This window comes from Rhipicephalus sanguineus, chromosome 5 (assembly GCF_013339695.2).
Source record: "Rhipicephalus sanguineus isolate Rsan-2018 chromosome 5, BIME_Rsan_1.4, whole genome shotgun sequence".
Classification (NCBI taxonomy): domain Eukaryota; kingdom Metazoa; phylum Arthropoda; class Arachnida; order Ixodida; family Ixodidae; genus Rhipicephalus; species Rhipicephalus sanguineus.
This window is the reverse complement of record NC_051180.1, coordinates 114,412,190-114,430,203: the sequence shown is the minus strand read 5'-3', so window position 1 is coordinate 114,430,203 and position 18,014 is coordinate 114,412,190.

Genomic DNA, 18,014 nt, shown 5'->3' with positions numbered 1-18,014 from the left:
TCATCTCCCTGTGGCATTATCAGCAGTGAATCATTGCCATGGGGTCGATAACTAACTTGATGTCACTGCTCCTTTAAAGAAACGCTGGAAAAAGTTATGAGGGGAGTCATCCTAGCATAAATTTAAAGATCTGATGTTTCTGAAGAAGCACTACAACTTTAGCATTGGAGATTTTTTGCTAGAGTTGCTATTTGAAAAGTTTATTAACCAATCTTTCTTGATTGCCGAGCTTGGCGGATTGAAAAAAAAAGTAACAGTTTCACGCAAGGCCGAAGCAATGATGCGATAGCAAGAAACTAATGCTATATGAAGTGAGGCTCGCCAATGGATACTCTCAGTTTGAACAGCGCTCCTGTTGCAAAGGGGGCCGAAGCAGCGAAGGAAACTAGCGTGCTTCAAGTGTCGAGCTGTGACACTTGATAGTTCGCGCTCATCTTGTGCTTGTCGTTTAGCGGGTCTCTTGAGCTCGAGTGGCTTTCGTACGCTCCGTAACATGAGCGCGGACATCACGGTGAAAGCGTGAAACATCCCTCTTCCCCTCAGCACAAGAAAACCGCGCGAGCAGACAGTGGAAGGGCAAGGTTCTCCCTGCGCAAGTATAGGCCTGACTGCTGCCCAGGCGGCGCTGCGAAAACAGTGCTAAAAAGCGCCTCCTACGATAAGTTCTTTGGTTTCGTAGTCAGACTGGCGGCCGCATGCAGCACTAAGCTCAGATGCGCAATGGAGCCGCGCCGCTGTCGGTTGTGCTGCGCTTTGGATCTCGGCAATTTCCGGCGTGGCTGAGTCTTCAGGCCAAGCAATCTGCGTAAACGCAAGAAGCTCGGCAACGCCAAGTATGTTTACGACGTGCAGGAGATCGAGGGAACCATTTCGGCGCGCTGCAACTCGCAAGTGCAGCGAATCTCATACGACGTTGAACTCGAGTTAAGTTTTACGAGGCATGCTCGCGCGATTAACGACAGTGCATAAACGAAAAGATTGCTGTTGAAAGCCGAAATGATTTGCATTACACGACGAAACGAAATCAAGAAAGGTCCAGTGACGATCAGGCTAGCCGTCGGTGGCCCGAATGAGCGCATTCGCGCCGTGTGCCGTTTTCTGCCGCATTCAGTCGCAAACACACTTTTTCCCCATGCACGGTCGTAATTTTCAACATTTGCTTCTAGGGAATTCGCCAAATTCTGTCAGCGTGCGGTGGCGGTCGAGAAGCGACGGCGCGCAATGTTTACAGCCGGCCGCTGGAAGCAGCCGGAAAAATCGTATATAGGCACATATGCAGGGTGACTCATGGCATCGTTTTCGCTTCGTTCCCACGAAATGCCGGCTGCTATCTCGTGATCGCCGTCGGCAGCCACGGCGGCCGTCTGGACTGCACACAGGGAATGTATACATATATAAACGCGTGCACGTGCGTACGAAAAGTAATCAGCACGTTGCGTTGCAAACCACGTTTTGCTCGCGTACTCACATCACGCGTCGGACGGCACGTATCAGCGGTTCCGTCGCTCCACTTCGTACGGCTTTCAGGGGAACCAGTAAACCGCACATCAGGATCCTTACCCCACTTTCGAGGCAATTAACCACGCACAAATAACGGCGCGACCGCGCTTCGGGACCGCGCGCTGCTCAGAACCGTCGCCCGGACCACCTGCTTTCGGCACGGTTTGTTGAAGCAGGGATCGCTCGTCAAACATGTCAGACTCTGCAGGCATAGCGGACAAGTTCCTGCGTACGTTTTAAGCTCTTTTTGAGCCTAAAACTAGGCGCAAACTTAAGTAAAACGCTCAAAGCAACTGAGAACTGCGTAACTCGGGTCGGCGTCCATTTTTGACTACCCAAGCAACTTCGGCGCACGCCACCAGGCTCCGCCACAGTACTCAAAACTCCAGCGCGTAGCCCTATAAGAAGAAGCGAGCGAGCTCGCCGACGACTTTTAAATGCGCCTGTCGCGCTCCTAACGCCATCTCGCTGGTAATGAAGAAACGCTTATAAGCGCAGCCGTCTCTGAGTCCGTCCGGCGGTAAAGGGTGTGTATAACGCTCGCCGTTACCTGCGTGCGGGAGATCTGCGTTTGTGGCGTAGTGGCTAGCGCCACTCGCTGCGGAGGACGAGGTACCGGTTCGATTCCACGCTTCGGAAGCATTTTTCTGAATTATTTCTTTGGGCTTTTATATATATTTACATACTTAACCTATACGGTGCATGACGGCGGCGACGGCGATGACAAAATCCAGCCGAGACTGTCCATATAATTGCTATCGCAATAAAAATATTCTGACGTGCTGTATATGGCTCAAAACAATACTGCGCTTATTGGAGACGCGTGGCGCCTATGTTTAATCAATTAATACTCGGTGCTTTTAGCTGAAACACCCTGTATAATGCACATAAACGAAAACATTAGGAAAGGCCCATTGCTGTCTGAATCACGCTAAGAAAAAGTGAGAGGTGTTCAAAAGAACTAAGAATGACTGTGACATGAGCGCCCGTGTTGTTTCTTCTAAATTGTCACCACTGGCGCTTCACATTTCCGCTAAGCTTTACCAATAAGGCCGATCGTGAAGCCTTCCAGAAAACCTTATATCACGTAGAGGTAAAAAACCTGCTTTTTTAAGCAGACGCGCAGCGCACCGCCTTCGCTTTCCTTGGCGTGCCGAGTAGTGATATATAGAGCATATTTTCTTTCACTATAGTACACTCTAATATTGTTGCACATATGTTCCAGATAAAACAGTCTTCAAGACGTATTAAGCGTAACAGGTGGGGATTTTATGTGAATCCGAGTTTATTCGCGAGCTTTATCCGGAACAGTAGCCTTTTCTTTTGCTTTTTGCTTAGTAAGTGGAACGAGACATGTGTAACTGAACAAGCGATTTGGTCCAGTTACCGAATTGCGTGTTTTGCCTTGTTCCACTTACGACTGTAAAGCGACGCCGTATCAGGACCTCGTGTCTTAGATATATTAGGCGCGTCAGTGTAGTCATTAATCGAGGAGGACCTTCCCATGAATCCTTTCTTCCATTATGAAACAATTATATAGTGCTGCAACGGAACAAAGCGCACCAAACGCGGGACTGACGCTCAAGAAATAACGACCAGCACGGCTGTGTCTCTCTGCAGCGGATCTTCACCGCAAAAAGAAAAGAGCATGCCCGTGGCTGTTAACGACAAACCTTCAATGGCAGAAAGAGCGTGTGTGGCGGTTACGGAGCTCAATTTTTTTTTTGCGTGTGCGAATAGGTCTACAGGGAGCTTGCGCCATTTTCATTGCCGGTAAATGTGCGTAGTTTCCGAAGCTTCGTTCGTGGCGGAGGCTCTGGGAACATCGTTAACAAGTTTGCCTTTCACGCCTCGAACTTTTGATCCTGCGTTCACTTCATTGAGGTCAGTGGCGAGTGTTTACAGCTTAAAATCAGCGGCAAGGCGGATAACAAATCGGGAACTCTTGCATCCTGTGTATCGTTCTCCTCGCTGGCTTTAAGCTCTGTATTTGTTGTGGGGCTGGAAATTTTATGCGACCGCGACGAAATGAAGAGAGTTTGGGCGTGCATTGGCAGGCTCCATGAATACGTAAGCGCCTGTCATAAGCACAATTGTGTGCTATGTAGAGATATTCTGGGACTTGGTCTCGGACTTGGTCCGAGACCAAGTCCGAGACTTGGTCAAACGCTCGGACTTGGTCAAACGCTCGCGACGGAACGGAGATATGTACCAGTAAATGTGCGCAGCTGTATGATTGGTTCACTGAGGTTTGCTGTGTAAAACATTGCCTTTTACGCTAATTTTAATGAATGGTAACACTCGTGTGCACAGATGGCCCGCTTGAGCGAGTTAGTGCAATTCAAGAACATCATTGAAATGCAGTTCTTGGCTGAGTGGCTGGCCTCGGCAGTCTTTCCAGTGTATGAAGAACTAGTAGGGTAGGCACCGCGCGCAGCCACTTTACGATTGCCTATTTTCACGTCTGTGAAAAATATGTTGCGTTGGGCGTCTTCTTTGTTTGGTGCAGTGTAGTGTGGTGTAACTGCTCGTCTAATTTCTACAGATTGCACTCGCACTAATTTATCTCACAAAACTTACTGCGAGTGCGACGCTTCCGGCGCATCTATAGGTTCTATATATGTAAACTGTTGAGTGTTTTTATGCCAATATGTTTTGGTCCTGTACAGTTAATGTAATAACGAACTAGCAGTGATCGTGCGACTAGAAATTTCTGTTTTTTTCACCCATGGACGTCGAGATGGACAACGCACTCGTTATTGGACGCCCCGATAGTGGCACACCTCGGGATCTCGCGTTAGGCAGAAGGCACGTGACCGTCCCTGATTCCACGCATGTCGAGCAAGCCCCACTCAAAGTATTTAAAGAGGAATAGGCCGGCTCTCATTAAACGTCCTGCTTCAAAAATATTCGATAGCGTCACATCAAGAAATTTGTGTCGCAACGTCCGGCACCTCATCGATCATTTTATTTGCGAGATTTTCATATCTATGTCGTGCTTTCGTTTCATTCACGCTCGGCTCTATAGTAGGATATAATGGGTGGTGATGGTCAGATATTAGAGGTTCGTGAACGGTGAAGCTTAGAACTGAATCGAATATCAATCAAATAGTGGTGACACCGAATGAAATACGGATTCTTGTCGAAGACGTTTCGAGCAGTTTTCGAATAGTAAGGAAACCACATTCAGTGCAAGCCTAGAACAGTAAGGCAACCATTTTCAAACAGCCCTTGATTTCCGCAGCATTTATTTAAAGCAATATTCCCAACCTTTAACAGGGTGCATTACAATTACTCTTAACCGACCAGAATACCTGAATTATGTAAACTGAGGTAAGATCACATGCAGCGGCAATAAGAGCATTCGAGATAGACGGCTTGCTCGCGCTGCCAGCAACTGGACGAATTTACAGAGAAAAAGACACACACAGGGTGAAGCGCGTACTAAAAGCTGTTCATTTTTGTGCCACACACTTTCTCATATGTGACCCAGGAAAAGAAAAAAAAGAAAGTACGCCAACGAATAGTGAAAGACAAACAAGCACATGCTCTGCATGACTGAAACGTCACCACCCACGAAAACCACTTGCAAGGCATCATGTCTAACTTATTATAGCTGCTTTGAAGAACTCTATTTCTTTTTGAGATAGGATGATCCATGGTGAGCTAACGCAACCTTCACTTGTGTGCATAAAGAAAGCACCGACGGTTTCTCTTTCCGTTTGATCAGATGCGCACTTCAACACTTTTGTACCCAGAAAAGATGGCTTACATTTGCACGCAGCGCAGTGCGCGGCCAGATTGCCAGGATGTGTTAACAATGAACATGCGTAGTTATGTTCTTAAGCCGTGCGTTAAGACACCGGCCCGTCTGGTAACTTGTCTAGCAATGCTGTCTTGGACAGCGTGCCTACACAACTTTCTTTCATGGCTTGCTCGATGCATTTCTTTTGACAAGTTTCGAGTGGCCTGAGTGAAACCTAAGAAGATCCTTCTCTCCCCTCGGAAAGTATTTCCAACAGGTTTGGTGTCTGCTCAAAATAGTTTAAAGTCTAGGAGTTTGATAACACCTTCAACTGGTATTTATAAAGTAAGCTCTAACCCTTGGAACTGACACTCAAACAGGGGTAAAACACTTTCCAGGTTGCTATGATCATTTACCCCATCTGGGATACAGAGAAGAAAATCATCTACATACCTGAAGAAGGTAGTAATACCTCGTTCAACAAAAAGTGGTTCCAGAAGGCTTAAGCAGGCCTGTTACCCTGATAAGCTGATTTGTTCGGTAGCCGAGAAGGAACTGCGCAACGTCACTTCCAGAAAGAAGGCGCCCTCTCGATCAAGCCCGAGTGGACAGAGGCGAAAGCTAGTGGTCATCCCTTATGTTCATCACTTAATTCTTCCATAGGATTAAGAAAACTGCTGCTAAACATGACGCCGATGTTGTTTTTTCGCACCCCTGAAATTGAAGGGACTTTGCGAAAAGATTAACGCACCTCAACGTGAAGGCCAGTGATACATTTGCACTGTCAAACAGGAACAAGTTTGTGGACTGAACAGATGGTGTTGTGTACGACATCCCACCTTCTTTTGACAATAAATGCATCGGCCAGACGGGCCGATGTCTTAACGCACGGCTCAAGGAACGTAACTACGCAGCTATGATAAGTTAAAAGCAGCTGTGATAAGTTAGATATGCCTTGCAAGTGCTCTTCGTGGATGGTGACGTTTTCACTTATGCGCAACATGCGCATTCTTGTCTTTCACTATTCGTTGGCGTACTTTCTTTCTTTTCTTTTCCTGGGTCATACATAAGAAAGTGTGTGGCACAAAAATAAACAATTGTTAGTACGCGCATGTATTCGCACCAACTAGCCCCCATTGCAGCTTTACTTTCATTGTAGATGTTTCGCCACAGTTTGAAGTACAGCCTTAATTAGTTTTCCAGGTTGTACTTACTTAGAAGCCTTTAACTAAAACTGATGCAATAAAATTAAACAAATTTTATTGGTCAACATCAAGGTGACTGTCATGACGATGGTAGTAGATTAGTGACGCTGTGTATTCGATGAGAGTGGAGTATTAAATAAAAACGCCTTGATTCTGTGAAATATAGCATCGATAGTCCAAAAGGAAAATCTTGGGATGCGTGCGTCTTGGTAATACAACAATTAAAACAAGAAAAATTATCCCTCGGTATTCCAAGATTTCGTTACGCTGAGGTTTTCCAATCGTTGCTGGTGAAAGCATTAGAAATATTTGGTATTTTGAGTGTGCAGTATTTGTTTCGAGTACCGAACCGAATAGAATGATATTCGATTCGTCATTCGAAAATTTTGAATTTTCGCACACCCCTGCACTTTATGGGTGCAGTTTACGTGAAGCTAATATCTTTTAATTGGATCAGGATCGATGCACCTTGTAATATTCAGAATACTAGAATGAATTTTTGCCTGTAATTGAAAGCAATAAATAGCAACACCAGATTGGAGGCCCAACTTGCATGCGCAGTAGTAAGAGACTGTGGATGAACTGAAGTATATGGCATCCTGTCAAGCATCGATTAGTATCTACCTAGTGTGTGCGTGTGTCCGTGCGTGCGTGTGCGTGTGTGTGTCCGTGTGAGCGATCAGTACTGGCATATAAACATATACTAACTTTGCTATTAAGCTCCAGCCAAATGGAGCTGCGAGGACGTCACAACTGCGACAAATGTAATCCAGTTTTTATACACTCCCTTAGAAGCTTGTATCAGTAAGCACACTTCAGAAAGACTTTTAATTATTGGAAGTTAAGGTCCATTTTCCTTTTCTGTTTTAACATTTAATTATTGAAATGTTTCGTTTTCTATTAGTCTTGAATATATAGAATTCCAGAAGATCTTGATGTCGAACATGAAACAAGCCTTCCGGCGTCAACACACTATGGTGAAGGCTCCTCAGATGGCCAAGTGAACCGCATGGCAACGCAGCTCACGAGCGAAGCTCCGGCACCAGAGCGAAATGCTACTTTCATGAGCCCTATAGCTCAAGTAGCTGCGTAAAGACTGACTTTTCGTAATATTAGTTCAGTCGTTTTGCTAAGCATGTGAAAGGACAGCATCCCTGTGTTAGGAAATACAGCTGTGCCATTTAAAGGGCCAGAAAACAGGCTCCTACTTTTTTTTTTACACCCCCCAAACAAGCTCGCCAATTCGTACAGTAGACCGCGGCGATCACATTTTCCGAATATTACGGCGCTGCGCGCCGCGCAGACCCTCCATTTCGAAAAACCTCTCGTGCGCGCAGTGACGCAAACTTGCCCATGGGCAACTTGACGTACCACTGAGTTCGTCGATTGGTCTAAAACAGGGCTCAACAAGTAACGTCAGTTCCTGTTTCCACCTACCGCTACGAAACTGCACCTTGTTTCTTGGCCATGGGCAACACTTGGAGGAAGCGTGGTTCAGTTGTCGGCTGCAAATCGAGCGGAGGGAGGGGGAATCTCCGGCAGCTCGGACGGGTCGCGCTTGCTTGGTTTTCCCTTTGCACGCGCGGCAAACGGGGTTCCACTAGGGTGCCTGAAGGATTCGCCCGCCCGCCGCTAAACCATTCAGGCACCCTAGGTTCCTCACGCTTTTATCTCGTGCCCCTTCGTCGTCTTGGAAAGCAAGTGCGCATTCTTGCTGCATTGTGAACTGTCACAATGGTTTCATAATACCGAAGAGCCCAGAACTACCCGTCAAGTTACGGAGCACGTGCGACAATGTAAACAATAAACAACCAGGAGCCGCAGCAACCGGAAGTGCATTGCGACTGATCCAGCTCGCCGATGATGTCAATCGTTGACGTCGTGTCACGTTGCCGAAGTGGGCGGAGTAACGACGACGGGCTACGCCTTCCCCTCCCTGTGGCGGAAAATGGTGGCGAAGCCGCGCTAAAATTTGAAACCCGCTGAAACGGATATTCTAACCTCTGTAACTTCCTTATTATAGCACGTACTCGCAAAATTCTTGCGGTAGCATGTTCACATAGGAAAAGTGCGCATATTTCTCTTCATTACAATTTTTGGACCTCGGGGTTGTTTACTGGCCCTTTAAAGTCAACTTTTTCTGCACAGCCTCTACCAGACACACTACGAAGGACCCAATGGTCCTGCACAACTTTCAGAGGAAATTTATGTCTAGACTTGATATTGTTACGGAGTCGCCCTCTATCGGACGCGGCTCGATTGCGTGCTAGGTACGATACCGCCGGTGTGCTCCCCATAGGTTTTGCTGTCGGCGCTCTACAAAAACACCTCGCGGAAGCCCTTCAGGGCATTTCTGTAAGTATTTTCGAAAGGAGCTGTGTTCTATACTGTCAAAATAATCATTGTCGACGAACTAAAAGCACAATATAGTATACAGTCGCTGTCTCTTTGCCGAAAACCGAGCACCCGCTTCTCGCGGTCACCGCTTTGGAGACCCCTGAACAGGCTTCTTGCGTGAAAGGTGGTCACGCGCTGAGCGCAAACTGTGGCATGGCGCCTCGCCTACTGTAACACGCACGCGCCGCGTAGTGTAAACGACGGACAGCCCAGCGCGCCCTCCCGGTGCGCGGATCGGTTTACACACCGAGAGCAGGCGCGTCCGGGTGCCTCTGAAATAAAGGCTTTTAAATTCGAAGCATTTCTTAGCGAACTTTTGCGACTTTGAGCGTATCTATCTATCTATCTATCTATCTATCTATCTATCTATCTATCTATCTATCTATCTATCTATCTATCTATCTATCTATCTATCTATCTATCTATCTAGCCGCCTACGACTTTGTGCTCTCCTGGTCGCTTGGTTCATCGAATATGCACCAAAATTGGTATGGCGTAACATGACTGTATGACGAACATAAATGACAAGTCATAACATGAAAATCATGACACGCATGTCATGTACAGCATGATTTACATGCTACGCTCATGGTGCGCTGGCGGCCGTTTCGCTAATTTGATATACACCAAAATTGGTATCTTGTGACGTGACTGTGTGACGAACATAAATAACACGAGTTAACATGAAAATCATGACATGCATGTCATGCACAGCATGACTTACGTGCCACGCTCATGGAGCGCTGGCGGCAGTTTCGCTAGCTTGATCTACCCCGAAATTGGTATTGTGCGACGTGACTGTGTGTCGAACATAAAAACTCGAGTTAACATGAAAATCATGACTCGCATGTCATGTACAGCATGACTTCCGTGCCACGCTCATGGAGCGCTGGCGGCCGTTTCGCTAGCTTGATCTACCACGAAATTGGTATTGCGCGACGTGACTGTGTGACGAACATAAAAACACGAGTTAACATGACAATCATGACACGGATGTCATGTACAGCATGACTTACGTGTCACGCTCATGGGGCGCTGGCGGCGGTTTCGCTAGATTTATATACACCAAAATTGGTATCTTGGGACGTGACTGTGTAACGAACATAAATAACACGAGTTAACATGAAAACCATGATACGCATGTCATGTACAGCATGACTTACGTGCCACGCTCATGGGGCGCTGGCGGTGGTTTCGCTAGCTTGACCTACCCCGAAATTGGTATTGCGTGACGTGACTGTGTGGCGAACATAAAAACACGAGTTAACATGAAAATCATGACACGCATGTCACGTACAGCATGACTTACGTGCCACGCTCATGGAGCGCTGGCGGCCATTTCGCTAGCTTGCTCTACCACGAAATTGGTATTGCGCGACGTGACTGTGTACGAACACAAATTTCGCTAGCTTGCTCTACCACGAAATTGGTATTGCGCGACGTGACTGTGTAACGAACACAAATAACACGAGTTAACATGAAAATAATGACACACATCCAGTGAACTTGCCGCTCTCTGTCATCAACAAATTCATAGACCAAAGCTGCACCACTTCGAGATTGCTGGTGGAACGAGAAACAGTCTACGAGACCGAGCATATAGTAGCACGCAACGCCAAGGAAAAAAAAAAGAAAATACAGTAACGTTCGCCGGACTTGTTCTGCAAACGTCGGCTGTGAACTAGGACCCACATGAACTCGAAATAGCGGTGAATGAAAAAAAAAAAACGCCAGGCCTGCGCTGAAACCGCAGCACAGTGACAGCGAAAGCGGGAAGAGCGGCGTTTCTAGAGCCCGTTAAGCTCTCATGGGGCTACAATACAAGTACACTAGAAAGGTACCCACTACGCCATAAATCACAATTTTTGTCAAGTTGGGAAGCACCTACTAAGCCATTATTCGTCATTCTGCGGAGAAGCGAGGCACCAGCTACACGTCTGTAAGGCATAATGTGCACTTTCTTGACGCGACGACTGATGACGACGAAGAATTATGGCTCAGCCCTTTGTAATGGGTTGGAATCTTTAAACAGCCCACCAGTTGTGTAATTTGCATTGGGTGACGTCCGGTCACTATTTCCCTCTCCCGTCATGCTGTATAACATAGGTTCACGTGGGAGAGAGACCGGGGGGGGGGGGGGGGGCGAAGACCTTTACTGAGACCCCGAGGAATTGGATCATGCGCTTATGGGCTTCCTTGGCAACCAATACAAGTGCACTTGCGAGGAACCCACTACGCTATAAATCATTGTAATTTTACTGATACCCCGAGGAAGTGGATTATGCGCTTACGGGCTTCCTTGGCAACCAATACAAGTGCACTTGCGAGGAACCCACTACGCTATAAATCATTGTAATTTTTGAGTAGTAGGGCAGCAGGCACTGTGCCATTTTTCGTCATTCTTTTCGTCAGCATTTACATGCTAAACGCATGTAAGGCATTATGCGCACTTTGTTGATGTTGTGCCTGATGGCGATGAAGAATTATAGCAGAGCCCTTTGTAATGGGTTGGAAGCATTCAACAACCTACTCGTTGCACAATTCGCATTGTGTGACACCTGGTTACAGAATTCGCGTTGTGCGACGCTTGGTGCTTCATAATGAAAATATTGCGCACGCAACACGAAGGCACAGACGAAAAGTTCACAAGGACCAGCGCAATATTCGTGTTGCGTGCGCAATATTTTCATTATGCAACCAAACCAACTAGCCCGCCTTTCCGTTTTATTGCTTGGTGCTTATTTTACTCTTCTACCACGCTATATTACATATGCTAATGTGGTTCCTTCCCGACATGAAGCCTGTATAGGACCTTTTTGCAAAGCAGTTTCAAGCACCGGCAAAGCTTCGTAGCTTCGAGGGCGCGCCTACGGATGGGGAACGAGGCGTGCGGCTGGCAGGCTCAGCTGCACTGAGTGGCGGAGGTGAGCATCGTGCTCCCAATCTCAGTCGACCGTATACCATGGCTACGGAAAGCGTTCTCCGTTTTGCTTCACTTAACGTGCGGGGTCTCGCTAGCAGAAAGAAACAGAATTAACTGTATCGATTAGTTGTAGAGCGAGATCTCGACGTTATAGCTGTACAGGAAACCAAAGTTGAAGGAGAACAAGAGACTGGGAGCATGGTGCGGCCTTTTAGTTCACGGTTCAGTGTTTGTATAAGTCATGCCATTGGTTCCTCAGCCGGTTGTGCTTTATTTGTCCGCCAGATACAGGGGTTGGTCGTTGAATCTGTTACATCTAGTTTATCAGGGAGGTTAGTAGTATGTGATTTCAGGCACTTTTCTTCTAAATGGCGTGTAATTACTGTGTATGCACCTAATGTTCAATCCGAAAGATGTGATTTATTCCAATCACTAGATGGATATTGCGATACCGACAGGCAGCTCGTAATAATGGGAGACTTTAACTGTGTGCTTTCTGCACATGACAAGACCAGCAATGCACCGTATAGGGATCCGAGTACGGCAGCCGATATTATAGACCGATATAGCCTTGAAGATGTGGCCGAATGTCTGGATGCGGGGCAAAACATTCATTTTACGCACTTTCAGAATTCCAGTCACGCTCGTCTGGACAGAGCTTATGTAACGGCGAGTATAATACCAATGTGTTACAAATACGTAGTCGAACCAGTCTTTTTACGGATCACTGCCTAATCTGCTTTAATATCCGTTGTGGCGGCGCTAGACAAAGTAAGTTTTCCTGGGACCTTTGGAAGCTGAACTCACAGCTACTGGAGGATGACATTTTTAAAGAAAAGGTACTAGAACATGTCGGCAAAATTAACAAAACCAGCGAAATAACGATCGGTGCTCAGTGGGAATATTGTAAAAGTGATATTAAGGTGATGGCAATGGAAAGAGCCTGTGCAATTAAGCGAGAGAAGAGAAAGGAGGAAGAATTGCTAAAACATAATTTACTGCATTGCTAGAAGAAGAAGCAAAATCACCAGGAACATGCTCGGAAGATATTCGCAAGGCTAGGCATAAGCTGGAAGTTTTTGACATTGAGCGTTATAAAGGGGCTATAATTCGAGCTCGTGCAGAAAAATTGTTGGTTGGTGAAGCACCAACAAAACGGTCACTGGGTGAAGAGAAGAGATATGCCCGCAAAAATACCATAGAGGAAATACATCATAATGGTGTCGTTTACACAGATAATAAGGGAATAGGAAACGTTTTTTTCTAACTACTATCGAGATCTGTTTAAGCGATCGGAGGTTGACATAGGAATGTTTAGGGAGAAATTCTTACCTTTGATGTCAAAAGTGCCCGAAAGTCTTGTTGTAGGGTTGGAACTGCCCATTTCAAATTTGGAAGTTGAAAGAGCTATTGAGCGGCTAAACCCAGGAAAGTCACCTGGACCAGATGGGTTCAGCGCAGCCTTTTACAAAACGTTTAAGTCCGATTTTTCCCCAATTTTGACTTGTCTCTTCAATGAAGCTTACAAGTATAAGATGTTGCCTCCCACCTTTCTGACGGCGCACACTATTCTAATCCCCAAAACAGATGATAAAACTAAACTCCGCTTTATAAAATCGTATCGCCCCATTAGCTTAACAAATGTAGATTACAAGATCTTCATGAAAATATTAGCTAAGCGATTACAAGGTGTAATAAGGAAATAGTAGGTACACACCAGACGTGTGGAATCAAAGGACGCACAATTGCGACCAATATACATAAGGCCAGATCTGTTCTGGAGTGCTGCGATGCGACTGAGACATGTGTAGCAATGCTTCAGTTGGATTTAGAGAAAGCTTTTGATCTTGTGTCACATGATGTCCTGATGAGTGTCTTGGATTTTGTAAACGTAGGCTGCATAATCAAAGAGGGAGTGGCTATGGCATATAAGGGCTGTACAACGCAACTCATTGTTAATAAGTTGGTGGGGGCGCGCATTAACTTGCAACGCTCCGTGCGTCAGGGTTGCCCTCTTTCACCATTGTTGTTCAGTTTGTTTTTAGAGCCTTTCTGTGTGAGTGTGATGAACAGCAGTGCCATCCGCGGATTCAAACTGCATGAGAATGAAGTACGATTACTTGCATATGCTGATGATGTGGCAGTTTTTTGTTCAGATTGCGAGAGTGTTAACGAAGTAGTCTATATTGCGAAACAGTTTTGTACGGCTAGTGGAAGTTCGGTAAACTGGAAAAAGTGCTTGGGATGTTGGCATGGGGATTGGCCTTCCACTCCAGTCGTTTTTGCCAACATGCCATGGGTGAATCAGCCTGCGAAATATTTGGGTGTACCACTAGAATTTTATCGTGACAGTGAGCCGTACTGGCGGCGGCAAGCCACTGAAGTGCGTGAAAAAGTGGATAATGTTAGAGGATGGGACTTTTCTATATTCACGCGGGCCACCATATGTAATCTTTTCTTTGTCTCTAAACTCTGGTACACATTACAGGTTTACATTGCTCGCGTATAAACGTGCAAAAGCTGCACCGTGTGTTTGCAGTATTTATATGGGGATCAGTGTGGGAACGGTCTAGTCGCACTAATCTTTTTCGTCGTGTTCGGTTCGGTGGTCTTAGCCTGTCACATTTGTTTTTATTGCGATAGCAATTATATGGACAGTCTCGGCTGAATTTTGCCGTCGCCGTCGCCGTCATGCACCGTTATGCATGTTCGAAACGGGCGGCGCAAAAACGAGGACAAAGGAAAGACTACAACATGCATAACCAATTCCAACTTGCCCAGGCATCAATTCTTCTGCAGTCATGCACCGTATATGTATAGGTATGTATATATACATAAAAGCCCCAAAGAAAAATAATTCAGAAAAATGCTTCCGAAGCGCGGAATCGAACCAGGGACCTCTTGCTCCGCAGCGAGTGGCGCTAACCGCTACGCCACAAAAACGCAGATCCCTCACGTAGCTAACGGCGAGCGTCATATACACACCCTTTACCGCTGGACGGACTCAAAGACGGCCGGCGCTTATAAGAGTTTCTTCAATACCAGCGAGATGGCGCTAGGAGCACGATGGGCGCATTTAAAACTCGTCGTCGAGTTCGCTCGCTTCTTCTTATTGCGCAGGGAGAACCTTGCCCTTCCGCTGTCTGCTCGCGCGGTTTTCTCGTGGTGAGGGGAAGAGGGTTGTTTCAAGCTTTCACCGTGGTGTCCGCGCTCATGTTACGGAGCGTACGAAAGTCACCCGAGCTCAAGGGACGCCGCTAAACGAACAAACAGACGATGAGCGCGAACTATCAAGTGTCACAGCTCGACACTTGAAGCACGCTAGTTTCCTTCGCTGCTTCGGCCGCCTTTGCAACAGGAGCGCTGTTCAAACTGAGAGTATCCATTGGCGAGCCTCATTTCGTATAGCATTAGTTTCTTGCTATCGCATTCATTGCTTCGCCCTTGTGGCGAAACTGTGACTTTTTAACACAGGTCGTTAGTCGTTTTATGTTTCTGCGAGACACAAGAGACCCGTTTCTACGTGCAGTTATTCAGCTGAGGCTTGGAAGAGTTTTACCTTCACTCGTTGTCAGCTCGGACTATGTGCATGGGGCGCTTTATGGTTATCTAAAAGAAGTAGTTGGTGCATGCAATTTTTATTGGCACGTTTCTCTAGCGAATATCTAGCGGGAGTAAAACGAAAAAGGTTGTATAGAGACCTTCTCGACATTGTTTTACCGGTACCACTTTACAGGAGTTTGTATCCCTGCTGGACGTGGCGAAAATGTACTCGCCCGAGTAAAAAAAATGGCTGTCCCATCTAGTTCAAAATCATTTTTCTTTAAGCTCCGTACAGGGACTCTAGAAGTTAAAACGTGGATGCATGAAAGGGGACTGTTTGTACCGTGGGGAACGCACTGTTTTCTCTGTTGTAAACCTGAAACCATCGAACATGTCTTTCTGGATTGTTGGGAAGGGGTGTTCTTCTGGGACATACTGCAGAGAACTATAAAAAAGATTTACCGATTGATGCCTACGGGATCAGGTTTTTACCAGTTAATGAAGAAGACGATGGAGCACCTTATGATACTGTTATGTTGCTCGGCCTTCACAGTATTTGGAAAAAGTACATGGCAGTCCGCCATGCCGACATCAAAACACTGCCCATTCGTGAATATTTCCGCCAAATGATCACGAAGTTTATTGAAGAGTGTAAAACTAAAGACCCAATTCCAGAGTGGCTCGAACATATTGAGCCACTTATCCGTATAAAGGAATTCTAGTCACTATGTAACCATTCCGGTCTTTACCTCTGTATGTACTGTTTATGCACTGTAATATTATTGTATGATGTGCAAAAGTAAGTAATGAAGAGAAAAAAAACCGGCATAGCTCAGAGGTTGAATACTGGGCTCCCACGCAGAGGGCCCAGGTTCGAACCTCGTTCCATCCTGGAATTTTTTCTTATTTCGTTTTTTTATTTTATTTCGAGCGATACTGGTTACGGACACCGGCGGCGGCGGCGGACAACTACGGCGCCAAAAACGGCCGGTGAAATGATCTCATAACAGCTTCGCTGTAAAAGCTCTTCCGGATGAAGATCCATGGACAAGTGTGTTTTAGGAAAATTGTCAACGCGTTCCCACCATTAACGTGCTCTTGCATGGACGCGAAGAACGGAAGTTTCGATATTGTTCCATATATCTACTGCTAGCGCTCTCAGATTTCATTTTGCGATGTCCACAAACAGCAGTGACAGACATTTTAGCAGCACGCGTGTGGTTATCACTGAACATTGCTATAATTACGTGCCGTGCGACGCTTGAAACGAGCTGTCAACAGCGTGTCTGAACAGACGACGCCCGCCGATGATTCGCCGCCACACTTTCACGCTAACCGATTGGCCTGTCAAGAGCCTCTGCGGAGAGCGCGCTTTGCCGTCGAGCCAACTTGCACAACCGAAGCTGAGTCGACACCGTCGATGGCATCCTGGCTTACTCGGCACGCACGCGCGAAAGCTGTTTATTCAGCGGAATAATTCCTGGTCCGTGGTTGTGACTTTGGCGGTCCCAAGATCAAGTTGCACATGTTATGTAGCGCCGGCGGAGCTACTGCCGGCGTTGACGCCCCCATACCCAACACTGGCGCAGTTTGGGCATTTTCCGACGATATTATCATAATGGCGCAGTTAATCCAGTTTGGCGCACTTTGGCGCAATTGGCGCAGGAGTGGAATCAGTGGGGCGGGACAAATTCCTCAACTCATTTCCTATGTTTAAGGAAATAAAAATCAACCAAAATAAGCCAGCATTTCGTGCGACACGCGAAGCAGTAATAGCGACGCGATAGCAACGCATCAAACTACCAAATGGATGTTGGTATTTTATGCGCCCTATTTATTGTGGAGAACATTCGCATACTAATAAATTAAAGATCTCTGTGCGCCCAGGCAAATAGGAGCACATCTCACTAGAAACCCCCAAGATTTTGGTTTTGCAACGTTGGCTTGATGAACAAACACCACAGGCAGAATTCAGACACGCATCGAGTTGTTTCTCGTTTTTTTTTTTTTTTGACGCTCTCATGGTAACACTTAGTTGTCGAATTGCCAATTAACATTTTATTCATAGTCGAGTCATTTCATTGTAATTCATTGTAAAATTTAGTTCACTGTTAACTGGCATTTGATTCAATTGCATACCTTTGAACTGAATTGATTTTCATTCAAGTGTACAAAATTGCACTTAGAAATGAGCTAGTTTAATCCACGTTACCCACCTTTAATTTCCCTTTTTCACATGCGATTCACCTTAGGCACTAATTATCACTTCTCATTAATTGGCGTCCCCTTACTAGATAACGAAAACTCCCGTTATCAACGGGAGACGACGAGAGGCAGGGCTATAACGGAATGGTGATCGTTTCGAGCACAGGTGTTCGCACGATTTCAGGCTCAGCGAAACTGAGCCTGAAACTTCACAGGGTCCCTTTTGCGTTCGCCTAAAACGACTACAAGGTGAAAGCCATCTCTTTTTCCTTTTCACTCGATGTACTGATCCCCCCCTCTCTCCCCTCGGAAAGCTCTCTGCACCTAACATGGCTCTGCACGGCCTCCGTCATGGGCCCACCTTTGATCAAGCGACGATGTGATGTGATGGCGTCATCATGTGACGCCAGGTTATGCGATGTCATAGTGACTTGAAAGTCACAAAATTTGTTGATATTTGACTTCATGATGACATTATATGGTGACGTCACGTGTT